Source organism: Sorex araneus, chromosome 8 (genome assembly GCF_027595985.1).
Source record: "Sorex araneus isolate mSorAra2 chromosome 8, mSorAra2.pri, whole genome shotgun sequence".
NCBI classification, from domain to species: domain Eukaryota; kingdom Metazoa; phylum Chordata; class Mammalia; order Eulipotyphla; family Soricidae; genus Sorex; species Sorex araneus.
In genome coordinates this window covers 50,462,153-50,484,258 of record NC_073309.1, presented here as the reverse complement: position 1 = coordinate 50,484,258, position 22,106 = coordinate 50,462,153, and the positions used below count along the sequence as shown (strand labels likewise).

The 22,106-nt window shown below is 59.5% G+C and overlaps 1 protein-coding gene across 5 annotated transcripts in view; it reads right to left on the bottom strand.

Annotated features, from left to right (window-relative positions):
* BICRA (BRD4 interacting chromatin remodeling complex associated protein) overlaps positions 1-21,453 on the bottom strand; it is a 48,452-nt gene extending 26,999 nt beyond the window's left edge. For 3 of the 5 annotated variants that reach the window (XM_055145262.1, XM_055145261.1, XM_055145264.1), the window contains exon 1: positions 21,202-21,451. The gene's annotated coding sequence lies outside the window, so the exon portion shown is untranslated. Of the gene's footprint in view, positions 1-21,201 lie in introns of all 5 variants that reach the window. The other 2 variants (XM_055145265.1, XM_055145263.1) reach the window with 2 other exon arrangements.
* Between the last annotated feature and the right edge of the window lie 653 nt (positions 21,454-22,106).

Below are 22,106 nucleotides of genomic sequence, written 5' to 3'. Positions count from 1 at the left end.
TGACTAATGAGAGTGGGGCCAGGAGGCGGAACAGCATGGAGGGTGCTGGCCTCAGACGGCCACGGTTCCATCCCCGAGCACCGTGGGTGCAGCCCTGAGGGCCTAAGTCAGAGCAGCCTGCCCGCCCAGGAGTGGTCTCCAGCCCCTAAGCACCACCTGAAAGCCCACCCCCGCTGCCCCCCACCCCAAAAGGGAAAGGAATCCTAAGCCCAGGGCCCCACGCACCCGGACTGCAACCCCTGAGCAGGCCCCCACCGTCTCAGGGAGCTGTCACTTCCAGGGTGAGTCCACGCCATCACCCCCACACCAAAGCCCCACATCCATGTCACCATCACCGCCATCACCCCCACACCCACGTCATGGAGTCCCAAGGCCAGGCTCCCTGATCCGGGCAGGTCCTCCCAAGAAAGACCCCCACTTCATTCTGAGGGGGAGAAAGGCACAGTTGTGGGGGCCTCTTCCTGGTTGCCCCCCCACCACCACTACCACCGTGGACACCTCCCAACCCAAGAAGATCATTCATTCATCTGCTCAAAAAGACCAAATATTCTTTTTTTTTTTTTTTTTGCTTTTTGGGTCACACCCGGCAATGCACAGGGGTCACTCCTGGCCCTGCATTCAGGAATTACCCTAACGGTGCTCAGGGGACCATATGGGATGCTGGGAATCGAACCCGGGTCAACCGCGTGCAAGGCAAACGCCCTACCTGCTCCAGCCCCCAGAGCAAATATTCTTGAACACATCTCACACCTGAATTTCTTCAGTCACCACCTGGTGCTCCCCCACCATCCTCAGAATCCTCGTAGCGGGTCTGTCTCACACAATGTGCTCGCTCCCGAGACACAAGCTGCCTCCAACTCCCGTCCTACCACAGGGCCTTTGCTTGGGCTGTTTCTGGGCTGGAACATGGTTCCCCCAAATAACCAAGTGACTTCTCCCTCTGCCACCTTAGCAAGTTCGCCTTCCCTGACCACTCTCCTCACAGGTGCAGCCTGAGTCCCCAGCCCTGTGGTTACTAAGTGCACCCCATTCATTGTCTGCCTCTGGGGAAGATGCATGCAGTGTAGGCAGGAGCAGGGCACAGCCATTGAGGGCACTTCACCTGTGTAATGACAGGACAGCTACTGTGTTTTTTTGGGGCCACACTAAGTAGTGCTCAGAGGCTACTCCTGGCTCAGTGCTCATGGGGACCAGGAGGTGCTGGGGATCAAACCCAGGCCTCCTGGTATGCAAAGCAAGTGCTCCAGCCCTGGGGAGTGGCTACTGTTCTCAAACCCTCAGGCTCGAAAGAATGAAGTGAAGGGAGAAGGGATTCGTGGCAAAGCAAGCGCCTGCTTTGCATGCACGAAGCCATGAGTTCAATCTCCAGCACCACCTGAGATGCACCAAGTGAGATCGTGTCACTGTTCTAGAAAGGAGGTACCAGGCATACCACAGCCAAGTGGGCAAGAACCACAAGTCTGGGGTCCCCAGCGAGCACCTGCCCTGCCCTCTGCCATAATCAAGTGTATAAAACAAGTTGTTGAAACAACATCACTGTATCACTGTCATCCCATTGCTCATCGATTTGCTGGAGCAGGTACCAGTAACATCTCCATTGTGAGACTTTTACTGTTTTTGGCATATCAAATACGCCATGGGCAGCATGCCAGGCTCTGCCGAGCTGGCCGGATACTCTCGGTAGCTTGCCGGACTCTCCGAGAGGGGCGAAGGAATTGAACCCGGGTCGGCTGCGTGCAAGGCAAGCGCCCTACCCGCTGTGCTGGTCACTTAAAGCAAGTCATTGAAAACAGCAACGAAAAGGAATTTTTAAAAAGGGGGAGTAACACTGTATTTCAAAAGCAATACATGAGTTCTGATATTCTGTGGCAAATGACATAGGAGCAAGGCATTTCCTTTTTTTCTTTTTTTTCCTTTTGGGTCACACCCGGTGATGCACAGAGGTTACTCCTGGCTCATGCACTCGAAATTACTCCTGGCAGTGCTCGGGGGACCATATGGGATGCTGGGAATTGAACCTGGGTCGGCCTCGTGCAAGGCAAACACCCTCCCCACTGCGCTATTGCTCCAGCCCAGAACAGGGCATTTGGAGGATGTGGGGGGCTGGGAACTACCCCCTTGGGACCTCGAGAGAATTCAGGTCTCTGAGTCCCTCGTACAGAACAGCGCAGGTCACAGATTCTCTGGGCCAGTCGGATTTTGATCGAGTTTCTCCCAGGCGCTTCGAGGCTCAGGCAAGGGAGAAGCAGCAAGGAGACGGGGACAGGCTGTGGCAGGGGAGGGTGGGGGCACCCTCCCACACACCACAGTCACTTCCGTGTTTTCAGCATTTCTGCAACTTCCTGCGCTCTTTCCTGGGTTCCTCTAACCTCACAGCACTTTCTTCGGGTTGCTGACTGTTTTCCCCTTCATCATCTGCCTGCAGCAGTAGCCTCTGGGGCGGGGGCAGGGGACTGTGCCCCCAGGCCCCAACCCCAGGGGCAGGGAGGGGAGGTGCCTCTACAAGGACCCTGCGAAATCAGGGAAAGCTGAGCATGGCGGACCTGGGAGGAAGGGAAAGTGATGTGCCACCTCGAAGCTACACTCCACTACACTCCACGTGCCACGCACCTCGCAGCCGAGCCGGTCCCAGAATGGGGAGGGGGAGGGTAGACACTTCCCGCAACAATGAGAGTCCCTGGTCTCAGAACCAGTGCCAGCATCTCTGTGGCCCTGGTGGCCTCGGAAACACACCCACGGAAAAGGGTGGCTCGATTCTGAGGGTTCGGGGAGATAACAGTGTGAATGCAGCAGCGCTGGGGCGGGGGGTGGGATTTGGGGGGTTGTTCACTGCTCTCCTTCAGATGAGGAAACAGACAAGGCAGCAGAAAGCCTTTTGCACCACTGGCTTCCGAAAGAGAAAGAGAAAGAGAAGAAAAACAGGAAATGTGGTAGAATTAAAAGCGGGTGAAGCTGGAGAAAGAAATATGTATGTTGTGTCGGTCGCACCTGTAGGAATTTGCAAATTTTTCAAAGCAATTTTGCCCCATCTGGATCCATTATGCCTGGATATACACCCTCAGCTTCCTGCCCTGAAAAAGCTCCATGGGCTGAGGGCATGGGTCGATCCCCTGCATGGGCAAGAGAGATTCCTGAGCACTGCCTGGTGGGGTCCCCAAACCCAAACAAACCACATCAAAACCTATGTAGGAAAGCACGTCTCCGAGGACACTGAATGTCTTCAACTTTTATGGGGTTGATGTTGCTGTTGCAGTAAAGGCAGAAAATACAGATTTTTTTGGGGGGGGGGCGGGGGGGGTTGCCAAACCTGAGATGCTCAGGGGTTAGTCCTGGCTTTGCACTCAGGAATTACTCCTGGCCAGCTCAAGGGACCACCTGGGATGCTGGGAATCAAACCCGGGTCAGGGGCTGGAGTGATAGCACAGCGGGTAGGGCGTTTGCCTTGCACGCGGCCGACCCGGGTTCGATTCCCAGCATCCCATATGGTCCCCTGAGCACCGCCAGGGGTAATTCCTGAGTGCAGAGCCAGGAGTGACCCCTGTGCATTGCCGGGTGTGACCTAAAAAGCAAAAAAAAAAAAACCCGGGTCAGCCACGTGCAAGGCAAATGCTCTCCCCACTGGACTATGGCCCAAGACATTTTTATTTTTAAACACACACTGAAGTTTGTAGAACGAAAAGGACAAATCTTCAATAGGGCTCTAATGTGAATCAACAGCTGTTTTGTTTTGTTTTTCCTTCTTTTTTTTTAGGTTTCGGGATCACAACTGGTGATGCTCTGGATTTACTCCTGGCTCTGTGCTCAGGAATCACTTCTGGTCAGCTCAGAGGACCACATGCTAGGGCCAATGCACTGCCCAGCACCCATCAAAACAAAGCCAGAGAAAATGAAACCAAAAACCACCTTCCCCTACCACCAAACAATATTCCGAGCAGGGGCACCCGCAGACAGGCGCCCACTCACTCTGCTGCCCTCTGCTTTGGGAAAGGGGCATCGTGGTGTGTTGTCCTGTGATGGTCACACACTAGGATGTCCTGGTGTCACAGCTGGCACTAGGAGCAGGGACAATGCCATGGCCAGGTCAAAGCTTGGGCCAGTGCTTACCAGCCATGAGCTCTACCACGTCAGCCTTACCACCCCAGCTCAAGACTTTTTTGGGAGAGAGGGAGTGCTCTCAAACAGTGCTTAGGGAGCCTGGGGGGACCACTCCTGGGTTGGCAGGATTATCCAGGCTACCCCAGTGGTGCTGAGGGCGTCCAGGGTCACACCCGGTGATGCTGGGGGACCATGTGGTGCTGGCGAGCTAGCCAGGTCAGCTGCATGCAAGGCAAGAGCCTTAACCAGCACTTTCCTTTGCCGTCCCTCCACTTTTTCTTTTTAAAGTCAGTATTAGGAGGGGCTGGAGCGACAGCAGGTAGGGTGTTTGCCTTGCAGGTGGCCGACCCAGGTTCGATCTCCAGCACCCCATATGGTACCCTGAGCACCACCAGGAGTAATTCCTGAGTGCAGAGACAGGAGTAACCCCTAAGCAACACTAGGTATGACCCCAAAAGTCAAATAAATAAATAAAAATAAATATTATGAAAAGTAAAGAATTGGGGGAAATTCCAAACAATAATAGTGAGTTCTCTATTGAAATATTGAATGTATTCAAAGTATAGAGAGAATAAAGTGAAGATCATTAGCTACTTAGGTGGGGAGTGGGTGAGAGGGGGTATATTGGGGTTCTTGGTGGTGGAACATGTGCACTGGTGAAGGGATGGGGGTTTAATCATTAAATGACTGACACTTAAACCTGAAAGCTTTGTATTTTTTTTCATGGTGATTCAATAAAATAAAAATTAAAAAAAAAAAAGTAAAGAAACAAGAGAGAATGCAATGTGGGCTTTTCCCCAATGAGACGCAAGAGCTGCATGAAATAAAAAGAACGACAGCCCAAACTGGGATGTGGGGTAATTCCTGAATACCCCTTGTGGTGGGCTACCGAGGAGAGCATGAGTGGGGTTAAGGTCTGACCCAGGGTCAGCGGCATGCCAGGCCAGCACTGTGCCCGCTCCACTCTCTCTGCAACCCCATTTTGGTGATGTACATGCCAGGCCTTCTCTGGGGCTCTGACAGGCCTTCTGACACTCTGGAAACCCAGGGTTACACAGTGCTCACTGCGGGCCAGGCTAGAGCAGATGGGGGTGCACCCGGTGCCAGCCAGGGCTCTAGGTTGGGGCTCGTTTTTTCTTTTGTTTTGGGGCCACACTCAGCTGTGCTCAGGGATCACTCCTGGTAGGGCTTGAAGACCATAGGGGGTGCTGGGGATCGAACCCGGGTGAGCCACATGCACGCCGAGAACTCTCCTCTATGTGCTGTTTCTCCCGTCCCTAGAGCCTCCGAAAATGCTGTGGGAAAGGCCAGACAGAGAAGTTGGAACTGCCTGGACACATTATTAAAAGGCCAGGAGGAGAGCCAGGGAGAGGGCTCCAAGGACTGGAGGGTGTGACTTGCATGGCTGGGCCCCAGGTTCAAGCCCCAGCACCCCAGAACACAGCCAGAGTGATTCAAACACCCAAAAAATAAACTTGGCGTCAAGAGTGTTCGAATCTGAACAGCTTGGAACCAGGAACGACAGGCTGCACGACAGCCTGGAACCTTGCCTTGTATGGGGCCAACCCGGGTCTGAACCCTGCCACCCCATACGGTCCCCTGAGCACAGAGCCAGGAATAAGCCCTGAGCACCAGAGCACCACCAGTGGAGTTCCCCCCATCCACTCCCCCCAAAACAAGGATAGCTGAACAACCCCTCATTAGTGGAAACCGCAGAGCATAGGTCTGCGGTGCTCAGACATGCTCGGAGACGCCTTTGGAAGACAACGTTCCTCCACCTCCGGTTAGCCCTCCCACTGCTGGGAAGAGTGCATGAATGCTGCATCGGGTCCCAGCAACAAAAGCTGGTCCCAGCGAAGATCTGAAGATCAGGAGCTTCCCAGGAGTGGCAAGGACCCCAAACATCACCAGCCGCCCCCCCACCCTCAGGGCTGAGGCCTCCTGGGGGCAGGACCCAGGGCCCCGCCGAGGGCACCAGGAATAGACCCTCACTCAGGAGGGAGTAACGATGTTCGAGGCATTTGAAGTTCGAAGGCAGAGAGAACGAGCAGGGGCCCTGGAGAAGGACAGGCAGGCAGGGGCACCTGCCCTGAATCCTGACTGAGCTTCCCAGGGAGCGGCCAGGGCAGGCTGGCCCAGAGGAGGAACAGTGGATCAGAAGGAGCAGGGTTGACAGCGGGTAGGGCGTTTGCCTTGCATGCAGCCAACCCGGGTTCGATTCCCAGTGTCCCATATGGTCCCCTGAGCACCGCCAGGGGTAATTCCTGAGTGCAGATCCAGGAGTAACTCCTGAGCATCGCCAGGTGTGACCCAAAAAGCAAAAAAAAAAAGAAGGAGCAGGGTCGGGTGGGGGACCAGTATGGGGTCTCCCTCTGGGAGGACAAGACTGTTCTGGCAGTAGAGAAGACTGAGAACTGCACGTGTGTTCCGTGGCAGAAGCCACAAACCTCTCCACTCACGGGGGGCGCAGGCAGGGCAGGGTGGGCTCCCCTGGCACCAGCATGCCGCGAACCACCAGGAAAGGCCCCAGGTATAAAGAAAAATACAAGCGGTGGGTGCTGGGAGCTCACTGGCACCATGCATATGAGTACGTATGAGACCTGGGTTCTAACACCCCACAAAAATTCTAAATTTTATAGGACATCAATATCAATGTGACCAGGGTGAGGGATTTTAAAAGCAGTGAGGACAGAAGGTCATGATATTACTTGTTGTTTTTTTTTTAATTTTTTTTTTTTACTTGGGTTTTTGTTGCTTCTTTTTTTAAAATTTGTTTGTTTATTTTGGGGCCACACTTGGCGATGCCCAGGGGTTACTCCTGGCTCTGCACTCAGGAATCACTCATGGAGGTGCTCAGGGGACTGTATGGTATGGCAGGGACTGAGACCAGGTGGGCTGCGTGCAGGACAAGCGCCCTCCCCACTGTACTATCACTGCAGCCCCAGGAGACTACAATCTTGAACAGCAGTGAGAAAGGCCACCTTGGCAGAGAGGAAGGTGGAGAGGAGGGCGCGGTCAAGGCTCTGAAGGGGACATGTGTCCCACATCCCCTGCCCAGCCCCACAACCAAGGGTGCGCATATGGCACTGGCGTGCGGGAACCCATGAACGGAGCAAGCTGGAAAGGGGCAGGTGCAGGACGCAACTACAGGGGGTCATGGAGGTGCCCACGGGGCAAGGCAGGGAGCTGACTGCGGGCCCGTCCCTATCAGGGCATGCAGGGAGGACACCGCGCAGAGAGTGACGCGACCCAACACAGAAGGCCAATGGTGACCCGACCCTTTGCTGGAGGTGCCTGCTATGGACAAAGTCCTGGCATAGGAACAGGTCGATGGAGGGTGGGTGCAGGGTTAGCCCGAAACCTGGAGGGGAGATGGGGGAGCCGGGCTGTGGCCAGGGCAGGGCTCTGATTTGGAATGACGGGGACATAGGAAACGGACCGCGGTGGCAGTCACATGGCTGAGACTGCTCTTGGTGCTGTCTCCTTGAGAGGCATAGAAATGACAGGCCACTGCTCGTGGCAAGTGTCACCCTCCCCCATTCCAGGGTGGCCTCCGCCCTGTCTCACCAGGGGCGCAGTGTTCCGAGAGTGTCCCCAACCTAGTAGGGGAGATGCCTCCACCTGGGACTGTCCTACTGCTACGTGGCATTGCAGGTTTCCCAGAGGGGACAGTCGGGTGAACTCTAAGGACGGTGAGGCCACCAGTGCCCAGATGCAAGCCCGACTGTCCCACCAGCTGACTGGTCCCCATCACTCACTCTGCCCCCTCATTCTCAGTCCTGACTCAGAGCCTGGGGCCAGGCACAGGCTTTGCAGGTAGAAGGCCCAGGGTCCATGGCCGGCGCCTTTGAGTCCCCCCGAGCACCCCTGAGCACCACCGGCTGTGGCTCTCACCTCTAAATCTCGACCGAGCAAAGGGCTCACTCTCAACCCCTCCTGGGCCCAGGGCGCCTGTAGCAGATTCTGGGTGGCTAGAAGGGTGGACGGCACGACTGAACTGGATTGCAGGACCCACAGGAGTGTGTGGGGTGGCCAGCCGACCCTGGGGCTGCCAGCAGGGTCCCTGGGACTGCAGGAGAGGGAGGCACCGTGGGGGGCCAGAAGGCCAGATCCCCAGGGGAGGAGGTGACAGGGGCTGGGGCGAGAGGACGCCAGAGGAGAGGAGGGCTGCAGGCCAGGAGGCAGCCCTGATGCTGCCGCCCAAGAAATGTGACTCTGTCAGGGTCAGAATGTCACTGGGTGTGCCGGTGAATACCTCACTAGCCCCACCCACTGCCCGCCTGGGCCACTCTGAGGAGACGCTGCTAAGTGGCACGTGGCCGAGTGTCACGCGGCTCAAGTGGACATTACAAAGGGGCAAGAGGGGCCAGGGAGATGTTTGCGGGGGGTGGGGTGGGGCAGCACGGGCTTCGCAGGGGGGAGCCCCAGTTCATCCCCAGCACCACCGTCCCCGAGCACGTCTGGGAGTGACCGCTGAGCCCCAGCCAAGTGTGAAGTGCCTAAGCATCACCCCCTGCCCCCCCAAATCAAAGGGCTCCGAGCCGCAGAGGTGACTCAGTGTGGTGTGCTTGCCTCATGCCTGAGGGCCGGGGTTAGGCCTGGCGCCACACTGAAAGAGGAGCGGTGGTAAGAGTGATTTATTTTGTTTTGTTGTTATTCACCAGAATAAGAGAAAACTCCAGGGAAGAGGGGCTGGAAGGGGAGAATGGGCCAGGACAGATGGCCACGGAGGTGGGGTGATGAGTGGAGGTTTTCAGGGACAGAGCCCTGCAGAGTTGAGGTTCAGGGTTCTTGTCAGGAACCCAGTGAGATCGGACACAGCAGGAGACCCAGCTATCACCTGGGCCATGATGACCTCCCTCCATCCACCTCAATTCCTCTTTTTTGTTTTGCAGGGTCTTTTTGGTGGGGATGCTCAGGTAGGGAGGAACTCCTGGCTCTGCGCTCTGAATTCCTCCAGGCAGGGCTTGAACCCCAGTTCCCCATGTGCAAGGTGCACGCCGGACCCACTATACTCCAGCTCTCTCCTCTATTCTTGTTGTCATTGTCTATGGGCCATGCAAGACCAGGGTGCAACCCAGGGCCTCGAGCCTGCTCGGCAAAAGCTCCAGCACCGAGCACCTCCAACTTGGCTTCATTGGCTGTGGCCACACTGGTGCCCCCGACACCAAGCCTGGCTCCACAAAGAACAACCTGCCCCCTGGCTCAACCCCACAGACACTCCCAGGCGCTCAGAGAATGGGCACTAGATGCCGCACTGCACACCCCACCCCACCGCCCGGCTCCCAGCTCAACCTCTGCAACTTGGCAATGGCTCATTGTGAACGAGGGCCAAAGAGTGGAGGACAGAGGCATGAACCCCACACAAAGAGGCCAAAAGGGGAGCCAAGACGGGGGGCCAAGACTTGTGGGGTGTTCAATCCTGTAGGTGAGGATTATTTTTTGGAGGGACACAATCAGTGATGCTCAGGGGTTACTCCAGGCTCTGCTCACTCCTGACAGTGCTTGGGGGACCATAGGGGATGCTGGGGATCGAACCCCGGTTAGCTGTGTGTGAGCAAATACCTTCCCTGCTGTATGTGCTGTTGCTCTGGCCCCGCGGTGAGAATCTGGTGGGAGGACAGTTCAGGTGGTACTCCGGGGGTCACTCCTGACTGCGCCTGGGGGACCCTGCGGGGGGATAGAATCTGGGCCTTCTGCAATGCCAGGCCTGGCTCAGTTCACCAAGCCATCTCCTGGGCCCTTAAAAGCCATTTCTTAAAGGAAAACCCACTCTGGGGGCTGGAGTGATAGCACAATATGCAGGGCGTTTGCCTTGCATGCAACTGACCCAAGTTCGAATCCCAGTATCCCATATGGTCCCCCAAGCACTGCCAGGAGTAATTCCTGAGTGCAGAGCCAGGAATAATCCCTGAGCATCACCAGGTGTGACCCAAAAAGCAAAAAAAAAAAAAAAAAAGAAGAAGAAGAAAAGAAAAGAAAAAACCACTCTGCTAGGGGAGCAGGAGGAAAACTATTTCCGCCTGCCCAAACAAGATACGTGCAATGTGAGAGAAATGAAGATTATAAATATCCTGGCTCAGGTCAAGCCTCATTTGCCCCTACCATTAATGAGGTGGGGGGATTCCCACAGTGTTCAGGGCAACTGCATGGGACCTGTGAGCTCCCCAAAAGTGGGGAGCAGGTGGGGGTGGAGGGCGGGAAACCTCACACCAACCTGGTCCCAGACCCCAGCCCTTCCAGACCCTCAGTGACTCAGTCTCTGGGGATCCAGTCCAGGGGAGGCAAGGACAGGATTGGGATTGCCCAGTCGGGCTACCACCTGTTAGCTACCACCACGGCTACCATGTTGGCCTGACCCGGCTAGAGCGGTGCCCCGGGCACTGGCATTTCACAGTGACCCAGGCCAGCTGTGGGCAAGCACAGACCTGCTGGTCTTCATCCTGCATTTGCTGCAACGGCCAAGGTGGAGGCCATGTGGGGAAGGGGGTTGGGGGGAGGGAGTATGGGGATGGGCCGGGGCCCGTGTGCCATCATGTGAGCCTGAGGAAGCAGGGAAGGACCCGAATTCAAGCCACTCTAGTGTAAATTTGGGGTGTCATGTCTGCTCCAAGGTCCGCCAAGCCTCCCCATTGAGCGCCATGAATGTGGGGGAGGGGTGGCAGCACATGAGCCCCAGGCCCCTGGAGCGTGATGCTCGCCGCCATCACAGCGCCTCTGACATCGGCCACTTGTCCCACTGGCAGCAGAGATGCGACAGGCAGCGACTGGCCCCCGGCCTGGTCCTGAGTGGCCACTGGCTAAGCCCCAGCTGGGTTGTGCCAAGGAGGCGGATGGCGAAGGGTTTCTGGAATGCAGCTTGGCAGGGCTCCCCCAAATCCAGAGGCAGACTCCCCTCAGCCCTCCCCGGCAGGCACTGGCTCGGAGTCGCTGCTCTTACACAAGGCGTGGGGGACAGAAAGGTCAGGTCAGGCACCCCGGCCCACGCACCAAGCCTCATCTCCCCCCAGGTCCCAGCCTAGATTTGGCCGAGACGGCAGCGGGAGGAAAGAGTGGGGGGATCAGCAGGAATTGGGGGACTGTAGAGTTCCGGGCTCGGCGCAGGCTTGCAGGAGGCCAGTCCCATCCCACACCACACGGCTGCCACCGAGCATGGGACCAGGAGGACCCTCAAACTTCTGCCAGGCATGGCTCATACACCAAAGAGGGGCCAGAGAGAAGAAGGGCGCTTGCCTTGCACATGGCGGACCTGGGTTCGATCCTCAGCACCCCAGATGGTCCCGAACCCTACCAGGAATGATCCCTGAGCACAGGGCCAGCAATCAGCTCTGAGTATGGCTGGGTGTAGCCTAAAGGAATCCCCCAAGTCAATCGATAGAATAAAAAGGAGAGAAACAGTAGCAGCCCGATGGAAAACTGCACTTTCACCCCCTACTCCAGCACGGAGTTGTCACGACTGGGCCACACACCCAAACAGGCAACAGTGCCCAGGCCACACGGAGGCTGAGAGGGCAGACACATGAAAGGCATCTGCACCGTGGGTCTCATCGCCTCAGGGCTTCCTCAGGCAAGGGAAGGAGGGGCAGCAGGACAGATTTTTCTTCCCTGGCACCCCAAATAGCCTGGCCCCGCCCTCACGCTGGCAGCCCCAGAGGCGAAGCGCCAAGGAGTCTGCCCCAGCCTCGGCATTCAATGCCTCACCCCACCTGCACAGAGAGAAGCACCCTGAAGGCCCTCACCCCATCTGATTGGGAGCCGTTGGGTCACAGCAGCGAGGGCTGGGGTGGGAGGTACTTGTTAGAACACGGTGTCCCGGGGGCCAGGATGTGGTCTGCAAGTGGGTGCACCCTGGCAGGTGTGAGGACCCGGCTCCCACCCTGAGCCTCACTTCACAGGCTTCCCTGGAGTGTCCATGCCCATGGGTCCTGCCTCCCGGCTGGTAGTAGCTCGGGCAGCAGTCACGAGCCCCAAGCCACAGCTACAACCTCCAAAACCTGCAAACCCAATCCCTGGCTGCACATTTGATCTAGTGGGGTGGGCTTGAGGGGTGGGCCACACACTCCAGCACCTGCCTGGTCTGAGACCCCCCACCCCAGGATGGAAGCCCACGCCATGCTGCTCCTGAGGATGCCCCAGTGTAGACACATGACGTCACTTCTCTAACTTCAGGAGGAAGGCTGGAGGCCCTCGGGTTGAAGGGGGAAACTGAGGCCTGCAGTCTGCTGTGCCTTCTTGAGCCCACCCGGCCACCTGCCCATTGTCACTCTGGGGTGTGTAAGAATCCCGGATGCTGCTGTGACAAGGATGAAGCCCTGAGGGCAGCCAGGAGGTAGGGTCTTTGCTTCCACCCCTGAAGCATCCGAGGACAAGTAGGGACAGGGGTTGTTGGATTCCAGCTTCCTGCCCCAGCCCAGAGCAAAGGCGCAGCCAGGCTTTATGGGTGAGCCCCTGTGTGCTGCCTCCAGACCTGAGGCATGTGAAGTAGGGGATGTCCACACTACCAAGTGGCATGCAATGGGGCACCCACCTCTCCGGGGCCTCGGGGGGCAGGCGCCTCAGCACCTGGGAAAGGTTGGAACAAGGCCCCGGGGTGCTGCCCGCTGTCATTTTCATTGCTATGGGCATGGTCTGGGCGGCCTGTGAATGGGCACAAGTCCAACAATGTGCCTGTCCCTCTATCCTCTCCCCTGCTCAGCTCTGCCCTCCTGCCGGGTGGCCCCCAATGTTGACACTCAGCCCTTCCTGGTCCCGCCCAGGGACCATCCCCTGCCTGGGACTTGGTCATGCCACTCTCGGGGGTCCCGGAAGCGCCCCGCTCATTCTCATTCCCTTCACTCTGCCAAGGTATGGTGAGATTTGGACACTCGGGGGCTTGAATTACAGACCCCTGCATCTCATTTCAATAAAGGGTCCCCACACCTGCCCAGCGGCTGAGGCCCATAAACTGGGAGCCCTCTGCTATCACGGAAGGGAGGCACAGGGCCCAGCTGTGGCTCCAGGCTGGAGGCGGGTGGCAAGACAACCAACCCCCACCATGGGGAGTGCCCCAGAGCCACTGGGTGTGGACCCAAAGTCAAAAATGGGGGGAAAAAGAGAAAGCTGCCTGGGGAGGGACGTGGAAACAAAGGGAGTTGAACAGAAACAGTTACACATTTGTATCTATTTAGGCAGGAGGACAGGCCTGTGATATCCTTTAGTGTTGACGGGACACAGAATGTAGAGGGGCCTCTTTCCTAGCATTAATTTGGGGTTTCCCTAGTGATGCTCAGAGACCCTGTGCACAACACCTGGGGGTCAGGGGCATGCCAGGAAAGCACCCTACCCTGTCCCTATATCACTGTATCACTGTCATCCCGTTGCTAGTCGATTTGCTCAAGCAGGCACCAGTAACGTCTCCACTGTGAGACTTGTTGTTACTGTTTTTGGCATATCGAATATGCCACGGGGAGCCTGCCAGGTTCTGCCATGCGGGCAGGATACTCTCGGTAGCTTGCCGGGCTCTCCGAGAGGGACGGAAGAATTGAACCTGGGTTGGTTGCGTGCAAGGCAAATGCCCTACCTGCTGTGCTATCGCTCCAGCCCATATGTTTTAATTTGGGGCCTCCACACAGTGCTCTGGAACCCATTGGCACTTCGCCAATCATTCAAAACTCAGGCCCAGCAATGAGACACTACCCAGGGACTTGGGGGTGGTTGGATGGGGGGGTGGAGGAACACCTGAGGGGACATGCAGTGGCTGAGATCCAATGCAGATCCTTCCAGAGTCCACAGCCAGCCCAGACTGTGCTTCTAAAGCAAACCTAGGTTGGGGCTGGAGTGACAGTACAGTGGGGAGGGCATTTGCTTTGCACATGGCCAAACCTGGTCAATCCCTGGCATCCATATGGTCCCCGAGCACCGCCAGGAGTGATCCTGGAGTGCAGAGCCAGAATAAGCCTTGAGCAACACCAGATGTGGCCCCCCAAAAATAAATAAAGCAAACCTACGTGAGGGGTTGAGTTTGGCTATGGGTTGTGACTAAACTGGTTCAGAGTCTCCCATGATGTCTCTGGGGTCACCCACTGCCCCTGAGGGCAAAGGGTGTGTTCCCATCTGGGAAAAGGCAGCACTGCTCACTGGGCACCAGATTCCATGAAACAGTGTCTCCGAATATGCTGGGGCCAGCGGAAGGGCTCCCCGCCCCTGCACTGCAGAAAATGGGCTGGGAGGGGGGGCTTCCTGAGTGCTCAGGATGGGCCCGATAAGGCTGCGGGGATCCCCAGGAGAGGAGGAAGGCAGTGCGGCTGGCAGGGCCCAGCAGGGGGCCAGAATCCCAGGCAGGGTGTGAAGGTAGCCCTGCGGGTGATGAGCCTTGGGTGCTGGCGTGGATTTCTCTACCCCAGGAGGAAGGAGGTGAAAAGCTTCTGGCCTGGCTCATGACAGAGAGGGACCCCTCCCCTCCCCCGGGACCCCAAGCATGATGCTTGAAGCCAACATGCTCAGAAGGGCCCATGATGCAGCAGGCACTGGTCAGGAGACCCCCATGGCGAAAGGGAGATCACATAAGGGGGGTTCACATAGCACCCATTCCATCAGGACTCGGACGGTGGAAACCCACTCGAAGTGCGTATCTACTTCTGCCGAGAACACGGCAGGCGAGCATCAGGCGGGAGGGGGCAGAGCTTTCCATGCTGAGGGAACCACGCACCCTTTTAGGGGGACCCCCCCAGCCTGGTTTGGGGGGCTCAGCAGATGAGGCTAGGGAGAGCACCTGCAGGCCCTGAAAAGCAGCAGAAGTTGGGGAGCTGCGGGCATCTGCCTGCCCATTACCTCCCAGTGGACTAGTAGGGCAGTTTTGGGGCTGGAGCCACAGCACGGCAGGGAGGGAGCTGGCCTGGCACACAGCCAACCCAGGTTCAATCCCCAGCACCCCATAGGGTCCCCAAGTACCGCCAGTAGTGATCCCCGAGAGCAGAGCTAAAAGTTAACCCTGAGCATGACCAGGCATGCCCTCTCACCCCCCAAAAAAGAAGAGGAGAGCTTCCTCTAGAGGGGGGGCTCCTGGGACATGGATCTGGGGATGTCCTGGGGCATGGACTACCCTACCCCCTCAAGTAGAGCCCCACCAAGGGTTTCCTGCCAGGGCCTCAGGCTTCCTAGGGTCAGGCTGCCATCCGCCCACAAGGCTGAGCGTGGGCAGGGGTCACAAGCCACATAGGAGTCAGCTGCCCCCTCCTGCCCCTCCCAGCAGGAGGCATGGCTACCCATTGGGGGAGGGACTTGGGGGAGGGCTACTGGCAGCTGCCCCTCCCAGACCCTCTTTCCCCAAAAGTGAGTCTTTGTGGAGGGCCTTGTAGTACCCAGAGCAGGGCTGACCTTGGGCACCAAGCACATGTCAAATCCTTCCATGCAGGACCTGATGGACCTGAGAAAAGCAGCTTCTGCTGAGGGGCTGGGGAGAGAAAGCTCAGCTGCAGAGCACAGGCTTTGGTACCCTGAGCACTGCCAGGAGCACCTCCAGAGCACTGAACCAGGAGCAGCCCGTGCACCCCCAGTGTGGCCCAAACAACAAACAGCAGCAGCTTTGATCCAGGCTTTGAAAACAAAAGTGGGGGTCCCCTGATGCACCGCCCGGCCTAACTTCTCCAGAGACAACCCTGAACCCACACTCTCCATTCTCAGGTGATAAGAACAGAAGTACGAGGTCTGGGGTGAGCAAGACGGCAAAGGGACCCAAAACATCAATGCACAGAAAAGCCAAACTGGCCAAAGCCTGCTCTCAGTCTCAGTTTCCCCACCTGTGAAACGGGTTCAACACCACCCCCACGCCATGGAACAGGACAGACACCGCAGCTGCAGAAACCAACGAGAGGAAAGGCGTTGGGGTCGATAATACAGTGGAATGACAGAATGTCTCAGAGCCAGAGCAAAACAGAGAAGAAAAGAAAGCCCGTGGCAGGGGGCGGGGCAGGAGCCAAAAAAAAAAAAACTTAGCAGCGGGCAAATTGCTGAAGCGGCTGGGTGAGCCAGGCCAGCTGGGTGCTGGGAAGCGGCTGATGAAGCTATTCTCCAGGTTCTTGGGGGGGGGCTCTCACATTTCCATGACAAAGAGGGAAATAATCCTCCTCCTCCTCCTCAGCAGAGTCAGCCCCAGCGCCAGCCATGTCCCGAGCAGCCGGGCTCTGCCTCGGTCTTGGCCCTAGGAGGACCCGTCCACAACCAGGAGACCACAGGGGCCCAGTGTGGACCTTCTCTTGCTGCTCGAATGACATCACCCATCGCTGAGCGCAGGGGACTGTGCCAAACGGTTTCCAAGCAGATGCCCCACGTGCTCCCGCATTCCCTGTCACCCTGCTTCCTCCAGCTGTGGACAGAGACTCGAGCAGGGCTGCTGAGCAGGGCTGCCTGCCAGGGGCCCTTTGCTGCCTCACAGGGCTCCAGTGCCAACACCGTGCCCCGGGGGACCCTGGGGAGACAATGGGGACCTCTGCGCACAGGGGAGGCGCTGGGATTGCGAAGGAGACCATAGTCTTTTGGGGCCCACTGTACAGACCAGCAAACTGAGCCCTGACTAGGATCGCTAGCCCAGGGTTGTCCTTGTCCCTCCTGGTTCCAGAGGGAGGGAGCGGGGTGGGTTCCTGCCGGAATGGCAGCTAACACTGAGAATGACAAATGACATCACTACCTATGACAAAGGTGACGGCCACTGCCCTTCATGACATCCTTTCCCAAAGCAGGTGTGAGAGAAGCCTGTGAAATGGACCGGGAAACTAAGGCTCTAGCACTCACTCCAAGGGGCCAGTGCATCTGCAGCTGCTCGCCAGCTACCCGGAGGGACAAACCGGATGTGCCTTCCTTCGGGATCAGGGGCAAGTAAGTGCCAGGGACGCTGGTGGACGGGTCGCAGGGCAAACAGCAAACAGCCAGGAATAAGGCCCACCCCTCTCCTGGCCAATCCCGCAGGGGGCTCCAGCAGGACGAGGAAAGAGGGAGCGGACAGCTGGGCCACACTGGGCAATGCTTGGGGCATCCCCCTGGCTCTGTGATCACTCCTGGCAGGACCTGAGGTGGTGGTGGGGATGAAACCCAAGTCGGTCACATACAAGGCAAGTGCCCTGCCCATAGTTTAAAGACAAGCAGTGGATTATAGGCACATTTATAATGGCTACCCCGGGGAGGGGATAACCCAGGAGGGATGTCAGGGGCCACGGGCCACTCAGGGATGCCAGGGAGAGGGGACTCAGCAACCCCTATGCTGTATTGCTAAGCAGGAGGGCCTAGTGTCAGTGCCTGCTTGCGCCTTCTCAACCTGCGGGCCAGAGATGGTCCAAACCCAGGCTGGGTTCTTGGGCTCACCTCCAGCTGCTTCTGGGGCCTCGGCCTCCTAGTGGGCAGAGCGCCCCTCAGGGGTGCTGGCACCCGGCAGGCCCTCAAGAAGTCTCAGTGGGAACAATTAAAGAGACAAGAGGCCAGAGGAGAGAGGGAAGAGGGGATGAGGCACTTGTGTGCATCGGGCTGATCGGTCTCTCTGATCCTTGGCACTGTGTGGTCCCCTGAGTACCACCTGGAGAGACCTGACACCCCTGAGCACTGCTGGGTGTGGCCCAACCATCCCCCTCCTGCCCCCAAGAAACAAAAGCCTGCTCTCCAGCCACTAGCCCAAGTCACCAAACTCATACACAAATCTGACTGTCACCAAAGTTGAAATGCCTGAGAAAGCATTCCAGGGAGGGGGGACTTGCTTGTCACCGACACAAAGGCTGCAGTCAGCGGGACCCAACTGGGGGCCCTCCAACAGGGATGGGGGGAGTCTTGGGGGGGGGCCACTCAAGCCAGCAGTTCCCACGTGTCTCTCTGGTGTGACAACTCAATTCAGCAGGGGTGGGGAGGGGCAGGGTGTACATCCGGGACATGTAGCCCAGGTAGCTGGGGTCCTTTCCACTTGGGGAGTGTCCCTGGTGGGCAGAAGGCCCATGAGAGGTTGGGGGGCAGATGCGCAGAGCCTGGTCCCTCTGCCCTGCAGGGAGAAGGCGCCCCCCTGCACGACCCCCCCCCCCTGCAGTGGTTCTGCCCTCCGGAGCTGGCTGCCTGGGAAGGAATGTTTTCCTGTTTCCAATTAACTTCCCCCACCCGCAACCCTCTGCGCTCTTGAGACCAGGAGTGAAGGCAGTTACTCTGTGAGAGGCAGGACCCGGGGCAAAAAAGGTGCCGCCCCAGAAGCTGGGGGGCCTTACATCTAGTCCTAAAGCTTCTCCAAGGCCCCAGAGCTGGGGGCGGTCATCCCTGGGTCCTTCCTGGGTCTCTTGGAGGGGAGAAAAAGACCCCCACATCCTGAGGAAAGGCTGGGGAGAGCCCCAGAGGCGCCTGGGAAGGAAGTCAGCAGGGATGGGGGGCGGGGGGGGCGGGGTGCAGGCCCGTCCCTGCTGCTGGCTTCCCGGACCCAACCCGCAGGAAACAGTCTGCAGAGACCCAAGCATTCCCAGGGGCCACCCCCACCCCGTCCCGGGGTTCAGGTCAGGAAGGAAAACCACTGCTCAGCAGCGGGGGTGGGGAAGATGCTGCTGGGGCTCCCTCAGCGCCCTGGCTGCCCAGCTCTGCCGACAGACAGACAAGAAGCCTCTGGCCCCTGCAAAGACCTGTTTCAGCCCCACTCTCCGGTTCCTCCCAGCCTCAGTTTCCCCACTCTGAAATTCTCTGGACTGCCGCCCTCCAGGTCCCACTGACCTGCCAAGCTGGAGTCAGCCCAGGCCAATGCCAAGGGCCAGGACCCAGGTTCAGAAATAGAGGGTGTGTGTGAATAGAGGGTCCTACACTGGGTTTCATCTGTGGGCTCCCTTCTACCCAGAGAGTACCCCCCAGTCCCACTGGAGCCCTTGGCTTCCCTCCTTGAAATGCACAGAAGCCCCCTTACTCCCGCTAAAGAAGATACAAAAAACAACCTGCACACATAGCACTTTTACCCCGTGAGGAGTTGGGGAGACAGTCCCATCAGGAGACTCCAAGGACCTGCCTAGGCAAAGCAAGGGGTGGGGGCACCCAGGCCAAGGGGAGAAGGGGCAAGAAGCACCTGGCAGCTTTAGCAAGGTGCACTCTCGAATGTCCACTCCCCGATATCCAGGTCTTGGGGATTCCAGGCCCCTGAGCCACACCCCCTCCACAGGAGACAGCCAGCTCTCTGGGAAGCTCCTTGGTCCCCCACAAAGCCAGCACTGGGGAGGGAGGCAGCCTAGCGGGCCCCCGGGGTCAACCAAACACCCAAAACCAAGTCAACCAAAGCCAAAGAAACAATGTGACAAAGATGGGACAGGAGAGTCCAAGGGTTTCAATCTGAGTCAGAGAAACTTGTAACAACACCTGCTTGGGCCTGGGTCAGCCGCTTAACCTCTTAAGCATCCATGGGACTTTCTGTCAAGAGACTAATAACTGTCCCTCCCTCCTCCACTCGTGCCTGGTGGGTAGCAGGCTTAGTAGGAGTCAAATCCTAAGGTGCCCTGCTAGGGAGACACGATTCCCCACTGCCGGGCTGCTGTGGAGGAGCTGAGGGCCCATCAGATGGCAGGCACATGGGAAAGTGGGTGGCCCCTGACCTTCCTTCCGGCAGCACCCGACTTCCCCACCCTCCCTGGAGGTCAGAGGGGACAGGTAAAAAGCACGGGCCACTGATCCTTGACCCCAGACCTGGGAACCTGAGGGAGTAGGAGGTGTCCCCTATGATTTCCTGCCAAGGGCCAGGGGATAGGTCTGGGGACACAGATGTAAACACTCCACACCCCCAGGTATGCTGCCCTCCCAGAGGCCCTGCCAAATGTCCAGTCCGCCCACGGCCAGCAGTCTAAGACATGGGAGCGCCAGAGGGCCGGGACCTGTCACCGCAGACACCGGGGCCTCTGACCTGCCCTCCCGGCAAGTTCAGTTGCTCAGAACCACAAAGCAAAACAAAGGGGCGCACTGGGGAAGGAGCGGGCCTCCCCCCGCTCGGTGACCCGGCGGGCTGGAGCCCGCTTCCCCGCGGGCCATTGCCGGAGCAGCGATCAAGCTCGAGCGGGAGAGCAAGGCCTGGGCCGGCCCAACCCGGCCGTACCCGCCCTGACAGCGCCGGGGGCCGGGGCCCGGGGCCGGGGCCAGCGGGCGGCTCCGTACCTCGCCTGCCACCTCCATCCTCCTCCGTGCCCGCTGCGGCCCGGCCGGCCCGGCCCAGCCGGGCCCGGGGAGAGCGTTGCCTTTGTCTAAAGGTCACCACCCGAACGCCGTGCCCGGGCCGGGCCTGCCGCCTCCGGAGCCGGGGCCCAGCGGGGTGGCGATGGGGGGTCGCCCCAAAGCTCGGGAGGTGACAGTGGAGGGGGGAGCGACACCCGCTAGACTCCCTCCTCCCCCCGTCCCCCGCCTCCTAACGGCCCCCACCGGGACCAGCCGGCAAGCGGGGAGGGGGTCACCCCCGTTCACGGCTGGGGTGGGGAGGGAGCCAAGTCAACTCCTTTCATTGTTTCGGGGCCGTGGGGAGGGGGCGCCCCGGCGGCCTCCGGCGGCACCCACCCTGCGCCCCGGGTTGCCAGGAGGGAGGCCCCGTCCCTCCGCGGCCGGCCGAGACCGGGCCCGGGACCACCCGCCGCCGCCCGCCGCTGCCCTCTCCTTCCCCGAAAGGCGGGGAGCCGGCGCGGGGAGGGGGTCTCCTCCCCTCCCCCCGTGGAACGTTCGGTGGCGTGTCCCGGCCGCTCCATTGTATGTGTCCCCCGGCCGCGGCGGGAGGGCCGGGAGGCACCGGGCGCCGGGTCCGGGCAGTCGAGCCGGTGCGGGGAGTGGTCCCCCCTTCGGATCGGGGCGGCGGTGCCGGTGGGAGAGACGCCGAGGTTTGGGGGTGGGGGGGGCGCCGCCGCCGGGGGGTGGTGGGCGCCGACCACGGGGGGATAAAAAAAAAAAGAGGAGGCAGCGGGCGCTGCGCCCCGGCTGGGGGGCTGAGAGAGTGAGTGTGGGGGGGTGGGTTCGGCCCCGGCTCCGGCTCCCCCCGCACACACCCTCGCCGCCAGCCCCCACTCCCCCCCTCGCTTTTGCGCCCTGTCACAGCCCCGACTCGCAGGTAGAGAGAGTTAAGAGATTTAAAGAGAAATTGCTACATTGTGAGAAACTCACCCTGATGTTTGAGCAGCCGTCGGCGCGGGGTCTCCGAGACGGCCCCGCACGGGCTGCACAGGGAGGACCCAGAAGGGGCCGACCGGCCGGGCCGGTCAGCGCACTGCCTGATCGCATGGCGGCCGCCCGGCAGCTCCGCCAGGCCCCTGCCGCCGCCCCGCGCCGCGGCCCGGCCGCCCCGGACCCGCGCCCGCGCCGGGGAGGACCCCTCGGGTGGAGGGGGGGAAAATTTTTTTTTTTTAATTAAATGCCAAAGAGGAGAAGGAAAAAAAAAAAAAAACCCTTACAGGTTTTGTGTTCCGCCCCCCCCCTTTGCCGCCGCCGCCGCCTCCTCCCTCTTTCCCTCCCTCCGCCCTCGCCGGGGGGGACGGGCTCCGCCGAGGCCCTACCCCGCGCGCACGCCCAGCCAGTCCCGGCCGAGCCTCGCCGAGCGGCGGCCGCCGAAGCCAATGGGAGGCTGCGGAGGCCCCGGGAGGCCTCCGCCCGCCCCGGCCCCGCCCCCGCCCCCGCCCCCGCTCCGGCCCGGGTGTCTGCGGGGCGCGCCTGCCCAGGGCTCGGCCGAGCTAGACGTACGACGGCCGCGAGCGGGGCGCGGGGTGGCCCGGGAGGCCAAAGGCAGCCCGCGTGCCGTCTCCCGCAGCGGCCTACGGCCCGGCTGTGCAAGGGGGTAGGGCGCCAGCCACCCCCGGGCGCGGCCCCGACACGGTGGGCCCCCAGCGGGAGGACGCGCCCAGGGCGAGCGCCGCGGGGTCGTTAAAGGTAGCGGGAGTGGAGGAGGGCGAAGGACTTCGGATAGCCGCGAAGGAACCGGGAGTCGGAGGCAAAAGGGTGGGGAGGAGGGCGATCGGGGCTTCGGGCGACCGCTCTGGCCTGGGTCGGGGCCTGAACACTCAACCCCAAGCGGT